Raw genomic sequence first — 18862 nt, forward strand, 5'->3', positions numbered from 1 at the left:
TAGAATAGTTAATATTCAGCATGAAGTTAGGTCAATCAAAAGGTATTAGCACATTTTAATCCTGGATGGTAATCCCTGTGTCTGTTGCCATGGGCTGTCAAATTTGGCCCTCTGGCCCTTTACTGTGGGTTCAGATCAAAAGCTCCTGCTTTCAAATGATCTCTGATGAAAGCATCTTTAGGTTAGAGAGTGTGATTCAGAATTAAGTAGAATCATAATCAAGTATCTCCAAGGGATTAGATAACAGGTTTGGCATAAATCACTGACTTCCATTAAGTATTGTGCAGCCTGAAAATAAGCATGTTTGAACCTTATTTCTGGACCATCAATTTTGGCATATGCAAAATATATTGGAAGCAGGTGCTGAATTAAAGCAGCTACAAAAGCTTACAGTATTAGTACCATTTTAATATTTGGCATGAAGAAATCTTAACTTATTTTTAGATTAAGCTATGAATTAATTGCTATCTTCTTATATGTTCTCAGAAAGAGAGTTTTCCATCTTTATTGGAAAGTGGTTAGTGAGTCAGCATGCAAAACAACAAGTTCTAGGTCTTGACCTGACATTAACAGCAAAAAGAAATGTCATATGCTTTGGTTACTAAGTGATTGCTTTTGCTGGACAACAGCCAAACAAGGAAAAATAGGTAAGGATGTGATGTTAGGGCCCTTAGGTTTGGCAGAGTCAGCACGGATTTCTGAAAGGGAATCACAATTGATGAATCGTTTCGCTCTTTGTAAAGTTTTAATTATCAGAATTGATAAAGGTAAACTATCTAATGTAGCATATTTTCATTACCAAAAGTTGTTTTTCATATTTCACAGGAGATTATGGAACAGTTTTATGGGTTATTATGAGGTGTATTCTGTTAAAGAGGGAAACATGTAAGTTTGCAGACACTGTGATTGAGATAAAAACAGGAAACTGCAGGAGGAACTCAGCCAGCCTCACAGTGTCCATAGGAGGTAAAGGTAGTACCAATGCTTCAGGCCTGAGCCCTTCTTTAAGGAATAAGCCTAGAACAGGAACAAGCGCAAGCGGGCTAAATAAAGGAGATGAAATTGATGCGTATTTGCATTTTCAGAAGGTCTTTGTCAAGATGTTGCACACAATGATATTTAACAAGCTAAGAGCCGGTGGTATTACAAGAAACATACTAGTATGGGTAGACCATTGGCTGATTGGCAAGAAGCAGAGAGTCGGAATTTAGGGATCATATTGTGGTTGGCTGCCAGTTGCTAATGGTGTTTCACGGGGGTCAGTTTTGGAGCCATTTCTTTTTATATTATATATTAATGATTTGGATTATGGAATGAATGGCTTTGTGGCCAAGTTTGCAGATGATATAAAGGTAGGTGGAGGAGCAGATAGTGTTGAGGAAACAGGGAGTCTGCAGAAGAACTTCGATAATTAGGAGAATGGGTAGAGAAGTGGAAAATGAAGTGCAATGTCGTAAAGTGTACAGTCATGCACTTTGGTAGAAAAAATAAATGGGCAAACTATTTTCTAAATGGAGAGAAAATTGAAAATACTCAAATGCAAAGGGGCCTGGGGGTCCTCATGCAGGTTAGCCTGAAAGTAAACTTGTTGAATCAATGGTGAAGAAGGCAAATGTAATGCTGGTATTCATTTCAAGAGGAATAGAATACAAAAGCAAGGACGTGATGTTAAGGTTTTTTAAGGCACTGGTGTGACATCACTTGGAGTATTATGAGAAGTTTTGGACTCCTCGTTTAAGAAAGGATGTGCTGACATTCGAGAAGGTTCATAGGAGGTTCACAAGGATGATTCTGGGAATGAAAGGGTTATATAAAGAATGTTTACAGCTATTGGCATGTACACATTGGAATTTAGGAGAACGAGGGGTGATCTCATTGAAACATTTTGATTGTTGAAAGGTATGGATAGAGTAGACGTAGAAAGGCTGTTTCCCATGGTGGGAGAGTCCAGGACAAGATGGCACATCTTCAGGATTGAGGGACATCATACATGCAGAGGAATTACTTCAGAAAGGCAGATGTGGGTGGATTTAAAACAGAGATTGATGGGTTCTTGATTAGCCAGAGCATCAAAGGTTATGAGAGAAGGCTGGGCAGAGGGGCTGAGCGGGAAAATAAATCTGCTCATGATTAAATGGCGGGACAGACTCATTGGGCTGAATGACATATTTCTGTTCCTATGCTTTGTTGTCTTTTAGTTTTACAGATAACTCTCTGAATGGAGAGGGAAGAGGTGGATAGCTGGATGAAAGGAGATAGAAGGATGGGGGACAGGGGAGTAGCCTGATGGACACCGGAAAAGTTGTTGTTAATACTATGGGGTTGGGGATGGGACACGGAATTGAAATGGTTGGTCACTGGGAGATCCCCGCTATTGCTCCAGACAGAGCAAAGATGCTCAGTGAGGTGATCTCCCAGTCTGCATCCAGTCTCTCCGATTTAGAGAAGGTCATCACGGAAACACTGAATGCAGTAAATGACTCCCACAGATTCACAAGTATAGTGATGCTTCACTTGGAAGGACTCGTTGGGGCTCCGAATGGAGGTGAGTGAAGAGGGCGTCACGGTTGGTGTAATAGTTAGCATAATGCCTTTACAGCGATCAGGACTGGAATTCAAATCCCGTGCCATCGTTCCCCTTGTGTCTGCTTGGATTTTCCCCTGGGGCTTCAGTTTCCTCCCACTGTTCAAATCATACCAGGGGTGTAAGTTAATTGGGTGTAAATTGGGCAGCACGGACTCATTGGTCGAAATGGCCTGTACCATACAGCATGTCTAAATTTAAAAGATGTTGGTGCAAGTTCAGCACTGTGGGTGTCATCTACTGCATCTGGTGCAAAAGAAGTTGAATGCAAGAGAGGAGACATCTGGCTCTGGTTTACATGGGCCCTGAGTGAAATCACTTCTGCTTTGCACTTAGATTAGGGTAACATTCAAAATGGCATTGGGAGTGCTCAATTAAAATTTGCATTTCTATCATAATTTTCAGAATGTTCAAATCACAATTATAATTTATGATGTGCAACAAATAGCAATATGATACAGTACTTGCCAGAAACTTGGTTTCAATACTGTTAATTAAGAGATAAATATTGGCTGAAACATACCTAGATGTTTAAAATAATGATGCCATGGGATTGTTTGCATCCATCTGTACGCATGTTTAATTCATCATCTAAAAGAGTGCACATCAGACTGTACAGGGCCCCTCAGCATGATACATTGTACTGTAATTATTAATCCAATTGACACAGTGCAAGCTCTGGAGTTGCACTTGAACCTTTAACTACCTCTCTGAAAATCAAAATGTTACAGTTGACATTTGAGGAGAATAAAAATAATAAACCATGCAGCAAAAGGCATTCAAGGGTGCTCACCATTACAAGTTTGTAACAAATTCATCAGAACTCATTGAACTCAAATGAAATCCCAATCAAAACTGAATTCTGTGTCCCTGCAGGTGGAATAGAAATTACCTGTACTAATGGTCATTTGAGCATTTTGCAGGCCCCTGCGAGAAGCCTTTGGCTTGTACAGCCACACCATTTACCCCCCCCCACCCCCCCAACAGGCACAGAATCCATGCTGACATTTTAGCTGCTTTGTTGAAACACAATCATACCAATGCAAATTTCTGAAATTAAAGTTCTCTCCTGTTCATTTGAGAAGTTTGTTCACTCTGCATTAAGTTCACTTTGCAGTTTCCACTTGTTATCTTCACACAGTGTGCTGTTCTGGACACATAGTTCTGGAGAAGTTTGCTTTAATTGTTATTTATTCATTATTCAGTGGCAACCTAATTTTTAGCACATGTGAATTATAGCTGATAATTGGATTGGGGAGTCCAAATATGGTGTGGAAGAAAATCAGTAGTTTAATGCATTTAATTATCAGAAATACAGCACTGTGTACGCTTTCACTTTTGAAGCCATTCAAGAACTTCTGTACTGAAGCCATTTGTCATTCCTATTTTAAACTTCAAAGTGATATGGTTTCCTGATTCCATGTTACAATTAATCACACACAGCAGGGATGATTAGGTGCTGGGGTGGGGGGAGAGGGGCAGGGGTGTGGAGGAGCAGAGGGTCAAAGGAGGGTAGCTGGATAATGGAAGGAAGGATGGGAGTAGGGATGGGAGGGGTACTGACAGAAGGATGGGGCATTGAGATTGAAGAAGAGATTTATGAAGGGGAAAAAGTCAAGAGGTTGTCTTCGATTCCCTTGCAACAGGACGAAACATCACTGTCGACTTCAAGTCGTAACAAGTGTGCAGTGGTCAGTGAACATTAAAAGAAATAATCCTATGGAATCTTTCACTCATCAATAAGACCCTCAGTGGATAGCCAGAATGCCACAGACCTGAATGTCTGCGAACTCAGGCAACTTGACATTGACAGCATTACCCTGAACAAAATGTGACAATCAGTAGTTAGCCAACTCAAGGTGGTGGAAATACTTTCTGGAAAAGCAAACCAGAAGAGTTTTGTCACTGTTTCGGGATGGGTTTCACCATCGAGAATGGTGAGTCTGACATTTCAGGAGATTATCCTGTATGAGAAGCGAATGTATTCCAACTCTGGGCCATGCCAAGATCCTCAGTGTATATACCACTGTGAAAGCAACAGATATGGCTAAATAGGATTTCTACTCCAACCTTGAGAAAACCTTAGTATGCAACTCAGAGGAAGAATGGGCATTTCACAAACACAAAGCTCACTTTTGCTTTAAAATTTCTTGCTGCCAAATTATTCCTGAAATGTGTAATCTAGAGCCTGTGTGGATGTTAAGAAATAGATTTGCAATAAGCCAGGCAGATGGAGATACATCAGATTAAGATTTCAGATTTCAAAATTATTCAGATACAGATTTATTGTCAGAGTATGTACATTCTGCAGGTGAGGCAGAATGATCACTAATGACAGTGAAAAAAAAAATTAGACACAGTGTATACAGGTAAACAAATGAAAAACTATAAACAGATAACGAATGTAAACCAACTGTGTAATACAGTAGAGAATTTTTTTTTTAATCAATAATGTGCATAAGTAAGAGTCCTTAAATGAGACCCCGATTAGGTCTGTTGTTGAGGAGTCTGATGGTGGAGGGGTAGCAGCTATTCCTGAACCTAGTGCCGTGAATTTTGTGGCACCTATACGTCTTTCCTGATGATAACAGTGAGAACAGAGCGTGTGCTGGGTGGTTTGGATCCTTAACAATTCCTTCTGTTCTTCGACGGCAGCTTTCCCTGTCGATGTTCTTGACATTAAAGGAGAGTTTTCCCTATAATATCCTGGGCTGTGTCCACCACCTTTTATAGGGCTTTATGCTTAGGGGTATTGGTGTCCTCATACCAGACCATGATGCAGCTGGTCAGCAGCACACTTTTCAGCACACATCTGTAGAAATTTGCCCGAGTTTCTGGTGTTGTACTAAACCTCCACAAACTCCTGATGCCATTAGTGTGTTGGGTCCTGGAATGATACTCCAAGATGGTGACTCCCAAGAACTTAAATTTGCTCACCCTCTCCACCTCTGAGTCCCCAATGATTACTGGATTGTATACCTCTGGCTTTCCCTTCCTGAATTCAACCTCAGTTTTGGTGGCATTGAGTGCAAGGTTGTAGTTGGTGCCAAGTCATCCTTACTTGGGATACTACATTGAACATTTTGTCCATTATCAAAATAACTTTCTAGAAGACCTGGGGAATGGAGACCCTTTAATTCTACATGAACCTCACTCATCAAACTTATTCTATTTGAGTTTCTTCATTGTTGCCAAGTGGAACATCTGTGATGGCCAATCTAAATTTGTGAAATCCATTTCATTTTCTGTCTCGGCTGTCATTTTGATGAACAACGCCTTGTATTCCTTCTTGGCACTCTACAACCAGATAGCATTAATACTGGTTTGTCCAATTTCCGTTCACCTCTTCTGCCAGTCTCTCTCCCTTTACTTCATCCCTGCCTCCTTTCCTCCAGCTCTCCACCCCTTCCTTTCCTTCTGCTATTAGAGAGCTATTTTTGTGAGCTCTCTTCCCTATCACTTCCTTTCTTTTCTACCATCCCAACTATTAGCCTACGTTTCTCCCCCTTCACACCACCCCCCCCCCTCCCCCACCTTTGGTCTACCGAATTTTTGACACTCCTTATGAAAGGCACAGGCCAAAAACATAATCTGCCTTTTTCGTCCTCTGACTGCTGAGTTTCTTCAGCAATTTTTTGTACTGCCCTGGACCCAGCTCCTGCAGATTTTCTTGTTTACTTCATAATTAACTATGCTGAAGCATCAAGCTTCTGGTTGGTGCATCCCTCATGAATGAAGCTGTTCCACTAATGAACATTTCAAACATTAATTACTGCAGCCATCTGCTTTTCCACAACTGAAATAGAGCAGGGTGACCTAGAGCCATTAACTGATGGTAAAAGTAGTTGGGGTCAGGATGACTTGACTCCTGTCAAACTGTATCTCCAAGTTTTTAACATTTTCCATTCTTTTGATACCATTTACCTTTTGCTATTTTTAGTTCACTCTTCCTGTCTGATTTAACAATGATTCCTATATTCTAATGTAAATCTGCTTAGCCCCAATGCTCTCATGGGTCCACATCCTGTGTCTGATTTTCTTGCCAGAGGGTCAGATACATTGGTATGATTAGTCCTGAGCTGAGGATAGCACAACACTTTGTAACCTTGCCAGATAGGTGGCTTGTACTTTATATCAAGAATGAATTTCCAGCACCTTAAGGAGTTTTGAACTGTCTCAAAGGAGCATCTGGGTACCTGGGCTGATGGTGACGTCCTCTAGCTTGAGCTCGGAAACCGCAGTCCTGTCCACGGGAATCTCAGGGTCTGCCTGCTGTGCCTTGACCAGGGTCATGTAATCTATCCCCTAGGACAGGGTCTGGATGAATTAGATTGCAGCCGTGACAGTGCGTCGGCCACCACATTCACTTGCCTGCCAATATGTTCAATGTCCATGGTGAACTCAGACATGTAGAATGAATGCCTCTGCTGCCTGCCCAACCACAGGTCCAACACTCTATTGTGGTCTGTGAAAACCTTAAATTGTCTCCCCTCTAAAAAGTACCTGAAGTGTTGCACTGCTAGGTACAATGTCAAGAATTCATGGTCAAAGGTGCTGTATTTAAGTTCAGGTGGCTGGAGGTGTCTGCTAAAGAAAGTCAGTGGCTGCCATTGCCCCTCAGTCAACTGTTCAAGTACAACCCCGTTAGAAGCATCTACTGTGAAGGCGGTCAGGGCATCTGTCCTGGAGTGTACCGAAGCATGGCATTGGCCAGTGCATCTTTTGCCTTCTGGAACACTTCCGATGTTTCCCTGTCCTAAGTAACCTTTCTTTTCTTCCCCGCCATGAAGCGGAGGTAGAAATTGATCATACCAATGAATTCCTCGAGGCCCCTTCATCATGTGAGGTTTGGTGAAGTGCCTCTACCTTTTCGAACAGTGGTGTTTCCCCATGTTTGTTAATTCTGTGGCCCAGGAAGTCTATTTTCTCTAGCCTAAACTGACATTTGGCCAAAGTTGCTCAGGCAAGTGCTCAATTGTCTTAGATGGGCTGCGTGTTCCTTGCGATTGCGGCTGGCTATTAAGATGTCATCTAGGTAAATGAACACAAACCTGAGGTCCCAGCCCACCACATCCATCAGTCTCTGGAAGGTCTGAGCTGCATTTTTGAGCCTGAGAGGTATTCTTAGAATCTCAAACAGCCCAAAGGGGATGATGATAGCAATTTTAGAAATGTCATCGTGGCGGACTGGGATCTGATCATAGCCCCATATGAGGTTGACCTTCGAGAATATCCGGGCCCCTATAGGTTTGCAGTGAAATCCTGTATATGTGGCACAGGATACCTGTCCCGTGTGGTGGCCTCATTTTTTTTTTCAAACTTTATTTAAAAGATAACAGAAACATAGCATACAATATAAAAATAGTTTAAAAAATAATTAATACCCATCGCCCCCTCCCACCCTTACAGCCAGCTCCCTTAAGGGGAGCAACAAAAATATATATCTATAAAAAAAATTTCAATGTTAACAACATTTCAAAGAATATCTAAATGCATATATTTCAAATACAGAGACCACTTACCAACAAAAAGAGTAATTATCATGTAAAGTAGAAGTAATTTTTTCCATAACAACACATACTTTCAATTCAATGTGCCAACGAGCTATATTAATCTCAGTATCATCTTTCCAGGTACTAGCAACACATTTACGCGCTACTGATAATACCAAACGTACAAAAGCAATGTGAATTTTATCCAATCCCATTCCTCTTAACGAATATAAATTTCCCAATAAGAATATCGTTGGATCTAACAGTAGTATAAAATTATATAATTTCTCCAAAACTGCTTTAATTCCTTGCCAAAATTATTGAACTTTAACACAATTCCATAAGCATGTAAAAAAGTTCCAATACATGAGCCAGATCTAAACAAGGATCCGAATTACTAAACCCATATTTTTTTAACTTTTCCGGGGTCAGATATAATTGATGTAGAAAATTATAATTAACCATTCCATATCACACATTAGTCAATTTAATTACATTGTCTTGACACATATCCGCCCAATCTTCTTCAGGAAAAATAAATACTAAATCACTCTCCCATTTAAGTTTAGATTTCTCCCAATCTGGTTTCTCTATACTATCTTGTAACAAATTATACATAACTGAAATATAACCCTTTTTTGGTATAGAGGAAATCAAAGATTCAAATCTCGACAAAGTAGGCAAAATCATCTAACTACCATAATTATCTTTTATCAAAGCTCTAAGTTGATAATACATAAACAAAGAATTTACAGGTATATCAAATCTTCCTCTCAATTGATTAAAAGAAAGAAATTGCCCCTCTACAAAACAATCTTGTATTGTCTTTATACCTTTAAAGTCCCAAATCTTTAAATGATTATTAAACAATGAAAAAGGAATAAGCTGATTGTTATACAATGGAGTTAAAATGGATAATTTATCTTTCGACCCTAATACCCTAATTTTTTTTAACCAAATCTTTAACAAATGCTTCAATATCGGCATATCACGTTGCTGCAACAAATTTGAGTTCCAACGAAATATAAATTCATGTATTTCAACCCTAGAAATACACTCCATCTCCCCTTTAGCCCAGCTGATCCAAATCCATCAATCTACTAATGAACAAAAGTTACAAACTCAGGTTTTTCCAATAACATTACATTAAACTTCCAGCTAGATGACGGACGTACTACCTCCGAACTTTCACAAGAAAAAAGTAATAGTGAATGATCAGATATAACTCTACTTTTATATTCAGCTCTTAATACTCTACCTTGTAAATGTGCTGATACCAAAAATAAATCAATTCTAGAAAACGAATCATGTCTCGAAGAATAAAAATAAAAATCTTTCTCTGTAGGGTTAACTTTTCTCCAAATATCCACCAAATTTAAATCTTTCATTAACACATTAATTTGTGTTGCCATCTTTGATTTCCTTATACATTTTGGATTTCTATCCAATAAAGGGTCGAGAACACAGTTAAAATCACTCCCAACTAAAACATTTTCATTAGCTTGAGTTAACATTAAAAAAGCTTCTGAAATAAGCTGCTCATCATCTATATTAGGGACATAAAGATTCAACAAAGTCCACGACTCAGCAAAAATTTTACAATTCACTCTTAACTCTCTGCCAGCATACCCCTCTGAAGATTCCAATTCACCATGTGGTGGCCTCATTGAGGTGGCGGTAGTCTCCACATGGCCTCCACCCTCATGTTGCCTTTGGTACCATGTATAGGGGGGAGGCCTAGGGACGATCAGAATGCTGCACAATCCCCAGGTCCTCCATCTTTTTTAACTCCTCCTTCGCAGTGTTGTTTCTAGGGAGGAAGGCAGTGTTCCCTGGCATGGAGTGGGGGGCCCTCTGTCAGGATGTGATGCTTAGACTCGGCTGAGGTAAACTGTGGCACCATGATTTAAGGGAACTCCATCAGAATACGTGTGAATTTGTTATTAGACATCGTGACAGAGTTGAGGTGGGGGGGGCCAGTAACTTAGCTTCACCCAGGGAAAAAATCTGGAAGGCCCTGGCATGCACTAGCTGCCACCCTTTGAGATCCAGTGGAACAGCCAATTAACAGAGATAACTGAGGCATGTAAGAATGGAATGGCAGTTGTGGGAGACTTTAACTTCTATGTAGATTGGGAAAATCAAGTTAGTCGAGGGAGTCTGGAGGATGACTTCATAGAATACATTTGTGATAACTTTCTTGAGCAGCATGTTAAGGAACCATCGAGGGAGAATGCTTTTTTAGATCTTGTATTGTGGAATGAGATAGGTAAAATTAACAATCTAGTCATTAGAGACCCTCTTGGAAAAAGCAATCATAGTATGATTGAATTTCTCATGCAGATGGAGGGTGCAATAGTGAGGACTTATAGTGTATTATGCATGAACAGGGGAGACTACAACAGGATGAGGGAGGAGTTGGGAGCACAGGCTAGTTGGTAGAACAGTTGAGGAACAGTGGTAGACTTTCAAATAAATTTTTCACAGTCCTCAACAAAAATATATTATCATTAAAAATAAAGGCAGTAAGAGAGGGAAGAGTCAGCCTTGGTTAACTAAGGAAATAAAGGAAAGTATCAAATTCAAAACTCATGTACAAAGTAGCCAAGAGAAGCGGGAAACTGAAGGATTGGGAAAACTTTAAAAGGCAACAAAGGTCAACGAAATGAGAAATAAGGAAAGGGAAGAAGGATTATGAAGGTAAATTAGCACAAAATATAAAAACTGATAGCAAAAAATGTTATAAATATATAAAACAGAAGAGGGTGACTAGAGTCAACATAGGTCCTTTGGAAGATGAGAAAGGGAGTTTGATATTGAGTAATGAGGCATTGAACAAATATTTTGTGTCAGTCTTCACAGTGAAAGATATGTCCAGCATGCCAAAGAGTGGTGATAGGGATGCGAAGGGAGGTGAAGGCCTTGATAAAATAATTGTTACAAAAGAGATAGTGTTGAGCAAACTAATGGGACTGAAAGCGGACAAATCCCTTGGTCCTGATGTCTTGCAGCCCAGGGTTCTGACGGAAATGGCGTTGGTATCATTTACCAAAATTTTCTGGATTCTGGACAAGGTCCTGGCAGAGTGGAAGACAGCAAATGTCACCCCACCTTTTAAAAAGGGAGGTAGGCAAAAAACGGGTAACTAATGGCCAACTAGCTTAACATGTAGTCGGGAAAATGCTTGAACCTGTCATTAAGAATGAAATCGCAAGACATTTAGAATGAAGGGGTTCCATCAGGCAGATGCAGCATGGATTCAGAAAGGGCAGGTCTAGTTTGACAAATGTTCTGGAGTTCTTTGAGGATATAATGGGTGCAATAGATAGAGGGGAACAGGTTGATGTTGTATATTTGGATTTCCAGAGACATTTGATAAGGTGCCAAACAAAACTTATCAATAAGATACAGATGAATGGAGTCGGGGGAAGTATATTGGCATGGATTAACTCTCAGAAGGCAGAGTGTCAGGATAAATGGGTGTTTTACTGATTGGCATACAGTTATAAGTGGGGGGCCGCAGGGGTCGGTGCTGGGCCCGCAGCTGTTCACCATTGATTTAGAAGAGGGGTCAGAGTGTGATGTAGCCAAGTTTGCAGATGATACTAAATTGAGTGGAAAAGCAAATTGTACAGAGGATGTGGAGAGGCTGCAGAAGGATATGTTATAGTTAAGTTAGATGAGTGGGCAAAGGTCTGGCAGATGGAGTACAATGTTAGTAAATGTAAAGTCATCCACTTTGGCAGGAAAAATAGAAGAGCAGATTATTATTTAAATTGTGAAAAACTGCAGCATGCTGCTATCCAGATGGATCTGGGAGTGCTTGTGCATGAATCGCAAAAAGTTGGGTTACAGGTGCCCAGGTTATTAAGGCCTTCATCACTAGAGGGATTGAATCAAGAGCAGGAAGATCATGCTGCAACTGAACAAGGTACTGGTGAAGCCGGACCTGGAGTACTGTGTGCAGTTCTGGTCTCTATACTTGAGGAAGGTTCACCAGGTTGATACAGAGAAGGTTCACCAGGTTGATCACAGATATTCGGGGGTTGATCTACGAGGAGAGACTAAATAGTCTGGGATTGTACTCACTCAAATTCAAAAGAATGAAAGGAGATCTTATAGAAACATAAATTTATGAAAGAGATGGATAAGATAGAGGCAGGAAAACTGTTTTCACTGGTAGATGAGACCAGAACTAGGGGACACAGCCTCAAGATTCAGGGGAGTAGATTTAAGATGGAGATAAGGAAAAACTGTTTTTCCCAGAGAGTAGTGAATCTGTGGAATTCTCTACTCAGCGAAGCGGTTGAGGCAACTTCATTAAACATATTTAAGGTTCAGTTAGATAGATTTTTACATAAAAAAGGTATTAAGGGATATGGGGAAAAGGCAGGTAGGTGGAGCTGAGTCAATGATCAGATCAACCATGATCTTATTGAATGGCAAAGCAGGTTCGATGGGCCGGATGGCCTATACCTGTTCCTATTTCTTTTGTTCTTATGTTCTTATGTCCACTAATAGACAGTGGGCCTGGAAGAAGTTTGCTCCCAGGAGCGGCTGTGCCACTGCCACCATTGTGAAGGTCCACATGAAACGGCTGTTGCCAAAGCAGAGTGAGATGGTGCGGGTGCTGAAGGAACTTGTACTGCTACTGTTCACTGCCCTCTGGGCCGGGCCTGACTTCCCATTCCAGGTGTCGTAGGTTGCGGGGAAAGGATGCTGATCTCGGCACACATGTTGACCAGGAAACACCGACCTGAGATGGAGTACCAGACATGGAGGAGGCTGTCTCATTGGCCAATCACGATAGCCATTAGCAACGGCTGGCCTCGGCTTTTCCATGTAACATGCGAGGGGGGAGGGCAGCAGCATCAGCAGGCCTCTGCACCCCATCACTGATGATAAAAATAATACTGGTCGATGGGGGAGTCCACTTGCCTTTCCGTCGATTGTTTCAGCCTTGTCATTTGCTGCGTGCGAGGCTTAGCAATCTATTCCACCACAGTGCTGCTGTCCCTTTTTGTTCTCCAGAGCACATCCGCCAGGGCTGCAACTCTCCCAATGTCACTGAAATCCTCATCGGAGAGCAGCAGTCTGATATCCTCAGGCAGCTGTTCCAGAAAAACCTGCTCAAAAAGAAGGCAAGGCTTGTGCCCCTCAGCCAAAACCATCATGTTACTCATGAGGACCTGTCCCTCAGGCCATCCATGTGCAGCATTTAGGCAGTGCGCTCACACCTTAAGGGCCCATAAGTGCAGGTTAAAAGCTCTTCAAGGGCATCATATTTGCCCAATTTTGGAGGCTGCCACAGGAAATCCACAACCTTTGCTGCTGTGTCTTGGTCAAGTGAACTCCCCACATAGTAGTACTTAGTGGCATCAGCAGAGATCTGATGGAGCTGGAACTGGATTTCAGCCTGTTCAAACCACACCAATGGCTGCAATATCCAGAATTTTGGCAGCTTCAAAGAAACTGTGTGGAGCGTTGACTGATTGTTCATCTTCGAGTCCAAATACCGTTTGGACCAGTTGGGGTCACAAATGTAGCAAGTGCTACAGCAGAGAGCAGAATAATGGCACACACTCAATGTGACTGTAGTCATTTATTACTCTCCTTGCCCTTGCATATATAAGCCCAGCTTCCCGCCACTGGTTTCAGTTTTCCCACTGTTGTCAGCGAAAGTGGCGTCACCGGCGTGCCGGCCACTGATTGATCAGTGTTCCCGCAATTGTTCACTGTTTCCTGCCATGCGAGCAGTTGGCCGAGAAGACTTTGTGCATGGACTTTGTGAGATCACCGTGTTCGTCTGCCATTTTGTGTATTGGGTTGCCTTGTGGGTAGTGGGCCACTACAACCCGAACAATTTGTAATTCACTTATTATCAGTGTAACATAATATTCACAATAAATTCTACAGTAACCCTGCCAAGTTCAATGGAAATGCAGGAACCAGAATTCAAGTTAAATGGAGAGTGGGAATTGTAAGTTATGAAGAGGGACAGGACACATCATCTTATGAGTCAAACAATCTGGAGTTCTGAATAGGCCGCCAGTAGATTATTAGAGTTATACTGTCATAGGAAAACTACTTGAATAAATTATTTATCAATTTTGGAATATATTAACATTTATATTCCTGCAAGTGCCACTATATGAATAAGAATTTGCACTTAAACAGCACTGAGCATTTACTTGTCAAGTTCATATTAATTCCATCCCTACATTAGCTCTTGAAATTACTGTAAGACCATAAAACTTCAGAGAAGAATTAGGTCATTTGGCCCATTGAATTTTCTCTGCTATCTAATCATGGATGATGTATTTTTCTTTTCAACCCCATTCCCCTGCTTTCTCCACATAACCTTTGAAAACGTTACTAATTAAGAATTTGTCGACCTCTGTTTTAAATATATCTGATGGCTTGGCCTTCACAGCGTGTGCAGTAACAAGTTCCATAGATTGAAGAAATTTCTCCTCATCTCTGTTCTATAAATGGACATCCTTTTATTCTGAGGCCTTGCCCTCTGGTACAAGACTCTCCCACTTCTGGAAGCACCTCCTTCATGGCCACTCTATCTAGAAAATTCAATATTCATTATATTTTGATGAGGTCCCCAGCCTCCTTCGAAACTGCCAAGTACTGGCCCAGAGCCATTAAACGTACCTCATATGTTAACACTCTTGTCCCCGGTTTCAGTCATTTAGTTTGTGAGTACGATATTATTGTTATAGTGAATACTCCATCCTCAAAGAAAAGTACAATATTGAACCATAGGAACTACATCTGGTAGACTATCGTTATTCAGTTGGGAACATTAGTTTAATTAAAATGAGGGAACACTTTTCTTCTTCGTACTTAAGGCCAATATGCAAATGAGATTCTGAATTGAGTGAAAAATAGGAAATGCTGAAAGCATTCTATAAGTCAGGCAGAATCTGTGGAAAGAGAAAAAGTTGAAATATTTTGGGTATGAAACCCCATTGTCAGAATTGGGAAAGGCCAAATGTCACAACTGTAATGAATGCTCAGGCCAAAAACATTTGGTGCTTCTCCTTTGACATACACTGCCTGACCTGCTAAGTATTTCTAGCATTTCCTATTTTTTATCACATTTAAAAGTTCCAACATCTACAGAATGCTGAAAATCAATTCTAGTTGTTCACCTTGCCTTGGACCAATTTACCTTTTATCTAGATCCTTGTAAATGTGCATTTACATCTTTTTTTTGGAGGTGCTATAATTTGTATTTAATCAAATTTTCTGTTAATAAGATGAACAAAGAAACTTGTAAGGCTTAAAATGCATTTCATGCTTGCAAGCAAATTCCCTTTGTGGCTTTCAAGATGTAGTTTACATATTCTTTGTGTATCCCCTAGTAGCATCTTCAAGCTAAGGTCTTATGGCTTAGAGAAATTACATATGTTTGTTTAGTTCTTTTGTTCTATGAAATAGAAGAAATTAGAATGTTCTGACAATTTTTATTGATCGTTTAACAAAGTTTTAGCAATGTCTAACAAGGTTTAACAGCTTGTAACAATGTACAGCAATTGATAATAACGTTAACAATGTTTAATATAATTTAATGCACTTTGGAAAACTCCTCAGCTTTAGTATGGATTTGTTTGAATGTGTCATGGGCAACAACATTCTGATATCTTCCAAGCAATTGTAAAGAAAAAATAGTCGTTACAAAACTTATTATTTTCCAAGCAAAGGAACACCATTGTTGCAGCATTCATTACTGTTGGAATCTGAAACCATGATTCAATTGTATTTCTAGGAAAAAAAGGTTTTCCAATGGTTTTGTTTTCTCACTTCTATGAAAATGACTTCAAAATAATGTATTAAATACTCTGTGTAGTGTAGCTACTAGTCATAGATTCATCAAATAATACTGAAAACAGTCACACACCTAAAGCAACGATGCAAATTATCTCACGTATTTCCTGCTTGCTGAATTAAGTTCTAATGAAATGTACTAATGTTGCATAGTAAATAGTATTGTATTGCATAAGTTCTAAGAGTCCAAAATGTTGAGAAGAAATTTTAAATGGTATTTTGTATTCTTTACACACAGCATTTACACAGACCTTTTCGTTTTCTAATGAATTATACAAAGTAAAATAGCTCCAGGGCTCTGGTCTAGACTAAATTAAAGTATCTGGTTTCATTCAAGACCACAATGGTAGAATTTACTTGATATTGTTGTCCACAAACTAAAAAGTTGATGATCACGAGAATTCTCAAACCTATGCTGAAACAGAAGGCCTTACAAATCTATGGAATTTGGACTTTGGGTGAGAATAGGATCAGGCTCAACTGTGATAGTTTTCTTTATATTTTTATTAAATGGACCATGCCCACTAATTGAATTTGCACAGAATTCTGCAATTTTGCTAAAATTTAAAAAATCAAAATCCTAGGGAGAGAGAATGGAGGGTAATTTTAGGTGTACATCTGTATCTAATATCTAGTATATCTAATTAGATCACAAATAATTCCCATACTTTCACCAAGCCTGTTCTTATATGTTGTAAGAAAAATGCCACATATGACAGTTAATCTGCCCTCTGATAGGGATGAACATTGAGAACCATTCTTCATTTCCCTAGATCCTTCATCACTTGCAAATCACCTGATGCAACATTCTCACCAACATCATCTGATTCCTTTTTGTTAACATACCCAAGTTTAAGGATATAAGTAAAGGGAAGGGCAGTGGTACAGCAGGACTATGACTAGACAGATCTGTATTTCAGCAATAATTGGTTTTAAAACCCTGATCCATAATATGACCATCTAGGAATGTTGCCATTTTGTTATGTTCATATGCTTAAAAATTGAATAGTGGTAAAGTTGTAGACTCAACTAGTTCTCTATTGAAAAAGTAAAACATGAAAATCTGTAGACACTGAAGTTGAAGTAAAGACACAACACACAAAACTCAAGGTAATGGAGGGCTCAAACCCGAAACATTGGTCATCTATTTTTACACTGTTTGATCCGCTGAGTTTCTCGAGCATTGTGTCTTTACTTCTCTTTTGAAATAAGTTAGATGCTCCTGGAGCTTTTTAGTTACTGTGACTGAGGATATTAAGGCGTACACAGGTTGACTGAGAATGGTTTTCTCCAATATTTCCATTTTGATAAAAATAATTCCCAAAATAAGTATTCAATAAAATTTTGATTTATCTATAACAAACATATATATTTGAGAAATGTATGCATGATCTTTTTTCAACAAAGATAAAGCATTAATGTATTTTTTTTCTAACATTATATGCAGACTGGAGAGCACTTTTCCTGGAAACAAAAGAGTGAGGTATGGACTTTGTTATTGACTTTCTATTGAACAAGCAAAACACTGACCAGCAAGCAGAGCATGAGCTTAGCAGGACCTTAGACTACAAGCTTGTGCAGTTATTCGGCATTTTATTTGTGTAGGATGTGAAACTGTGATATTTGACAGGTGCCTCTTGTCTTCCCCCACCATACATTGTACCATAGTTTAAATACTATACTATAGGAAGAGGATAATAGTTCCTGGTGTCATTGAACAGTGGAATTAATTCAATGTGTGACTCAGATTAAGCCACGAGAAGTTCTGCTTAAAAAGCTTTGGTGAAATTCACAACGACTCAATTTCTTTCATGGAAATACATTCATCAAGGTCCTGAAAATCTGTACATTAACCTTCTGAAATAATCACATGATGAATCAGTCTCTAAAGTATCTAGTCATGCCATAATTGCCTGAACTCATAAAGTGTGACTAAAGGCTGAAGCACTGAAATGTCAGCTTTTGGAATAATAAATATTTTGCATGAACATCAGTAATTTAGCTTCTGGTGTAATATACCATCTCAGACATAATAGACTCAAAGCTGTAACAAAATGATTGTAGATATTCATTTACTCCATATTTCAAGTGGAAATTCCAGATATCTGGATTTTCTTCCTTTTTTTAATATTTTATATCCTCCACCTATGTGGAATTTTATTCTATAACTTCCACATAAAACTTAAAATAACTTTTGCTGGTTTTATACAAGCAGAAAATGCTGAGAACAGTGTCACTTGGTTGAAATTCCCTTGGCAAAATTCCACACGATAAACTCCAGATTTCAGATAAGGTGATTCACATGGAAACAAACTTGCAGTGTTGGGTTTCCTCATCTTTAAATCAGAAACTCGATATCTAAAATGAAAACAAAAATCATAGAAACATTCAGGAGGTCAGACAGCATCAGAAATGGGGTGTTTCAGGTCAAAGTCTGAACTTGTGAAAGGAGAAGAATATTCTGCTTTAACTTACACAAGGGACGGAGGATGGTTGGATATTTCCAATGAAATCAGGGTTGCTGTGGTGGAACGCTACTTCCAAAGCTATCAGGTTAATATACTATAAAGGCTAAATGGAGGAAGAGGAAAAAACAAAAAACTGTGAAGTGCAGTTCTAAGATGTAGAGAGAACAGAAGCCAAAAAGAGAATGTTGGAATGCCCAGCAGTTCAAGCAATGTCTGTGGAGAAAGAAAAAGAGAATTAATATTACATTTAGATAACTCTAGTGGAATTGGCCAGTTCTGATACAAAGCAGGTTACCTGAAAAGGAAATCTCCAAACAAATTCGTAAAGGATATCATTGCCTGTCTCTCAAAACTAAATTCCTGCTCGCCAAATGGCTTATGCTGAGTGAATCTAATTTAAACAATCACAGGTAAATAATTTTGCAAGTCTGTTTTATTTACATCATTTTTTTCAAATACTGAATTTCTAGCACTGAAAT

General features: G+C 39.5%; 1 protein-coding gene across 5 annotated transcripts in view; it reads left to right on the top strand.

Moving 5' to 3' along the window:
* Window positions 1-18862, top strand: part of LOC138758934 (guanine nucleotide-binding protein G(I)/G(S)/G(O) subunit gamma-7) — a 293656-nt gene that overhangs the window by 158080 nt on the left and 116714 nt on the right. For 4 of the 5 annotated variants that reach the window (XM_069928582.1, XM_069928573.1, XM_069928563.1 and 1 more), the window contains one exon: window positions 17363-17398. The exons of the other annotated variant lie outside the window; for it this stretch is intronic. The gene's annotated coding sequence lies outside the window, so the exon portion shown is untranslated. The remainder of the gene's footprint in view (window positions 1-17362; window positions 17399-18862) is intronic. 5 annotated transcript variants of the gene reach the window in all.

This window comes from Narcine bancroftii, chromosome 1 (genome assembly GCF_036971445.1).
Source record: "Narcine bancroftii isolate sNarBan1 chromosome 1, sNarBan1.hap1, whole genome shotgun sequence".
Taxonomy (NCBI): Eukaryota; Metazoa; Chordata; class Chondrichthyes; order Torpediniformes; family Narcinidae; genus Narcine; species Narcine bancroftii.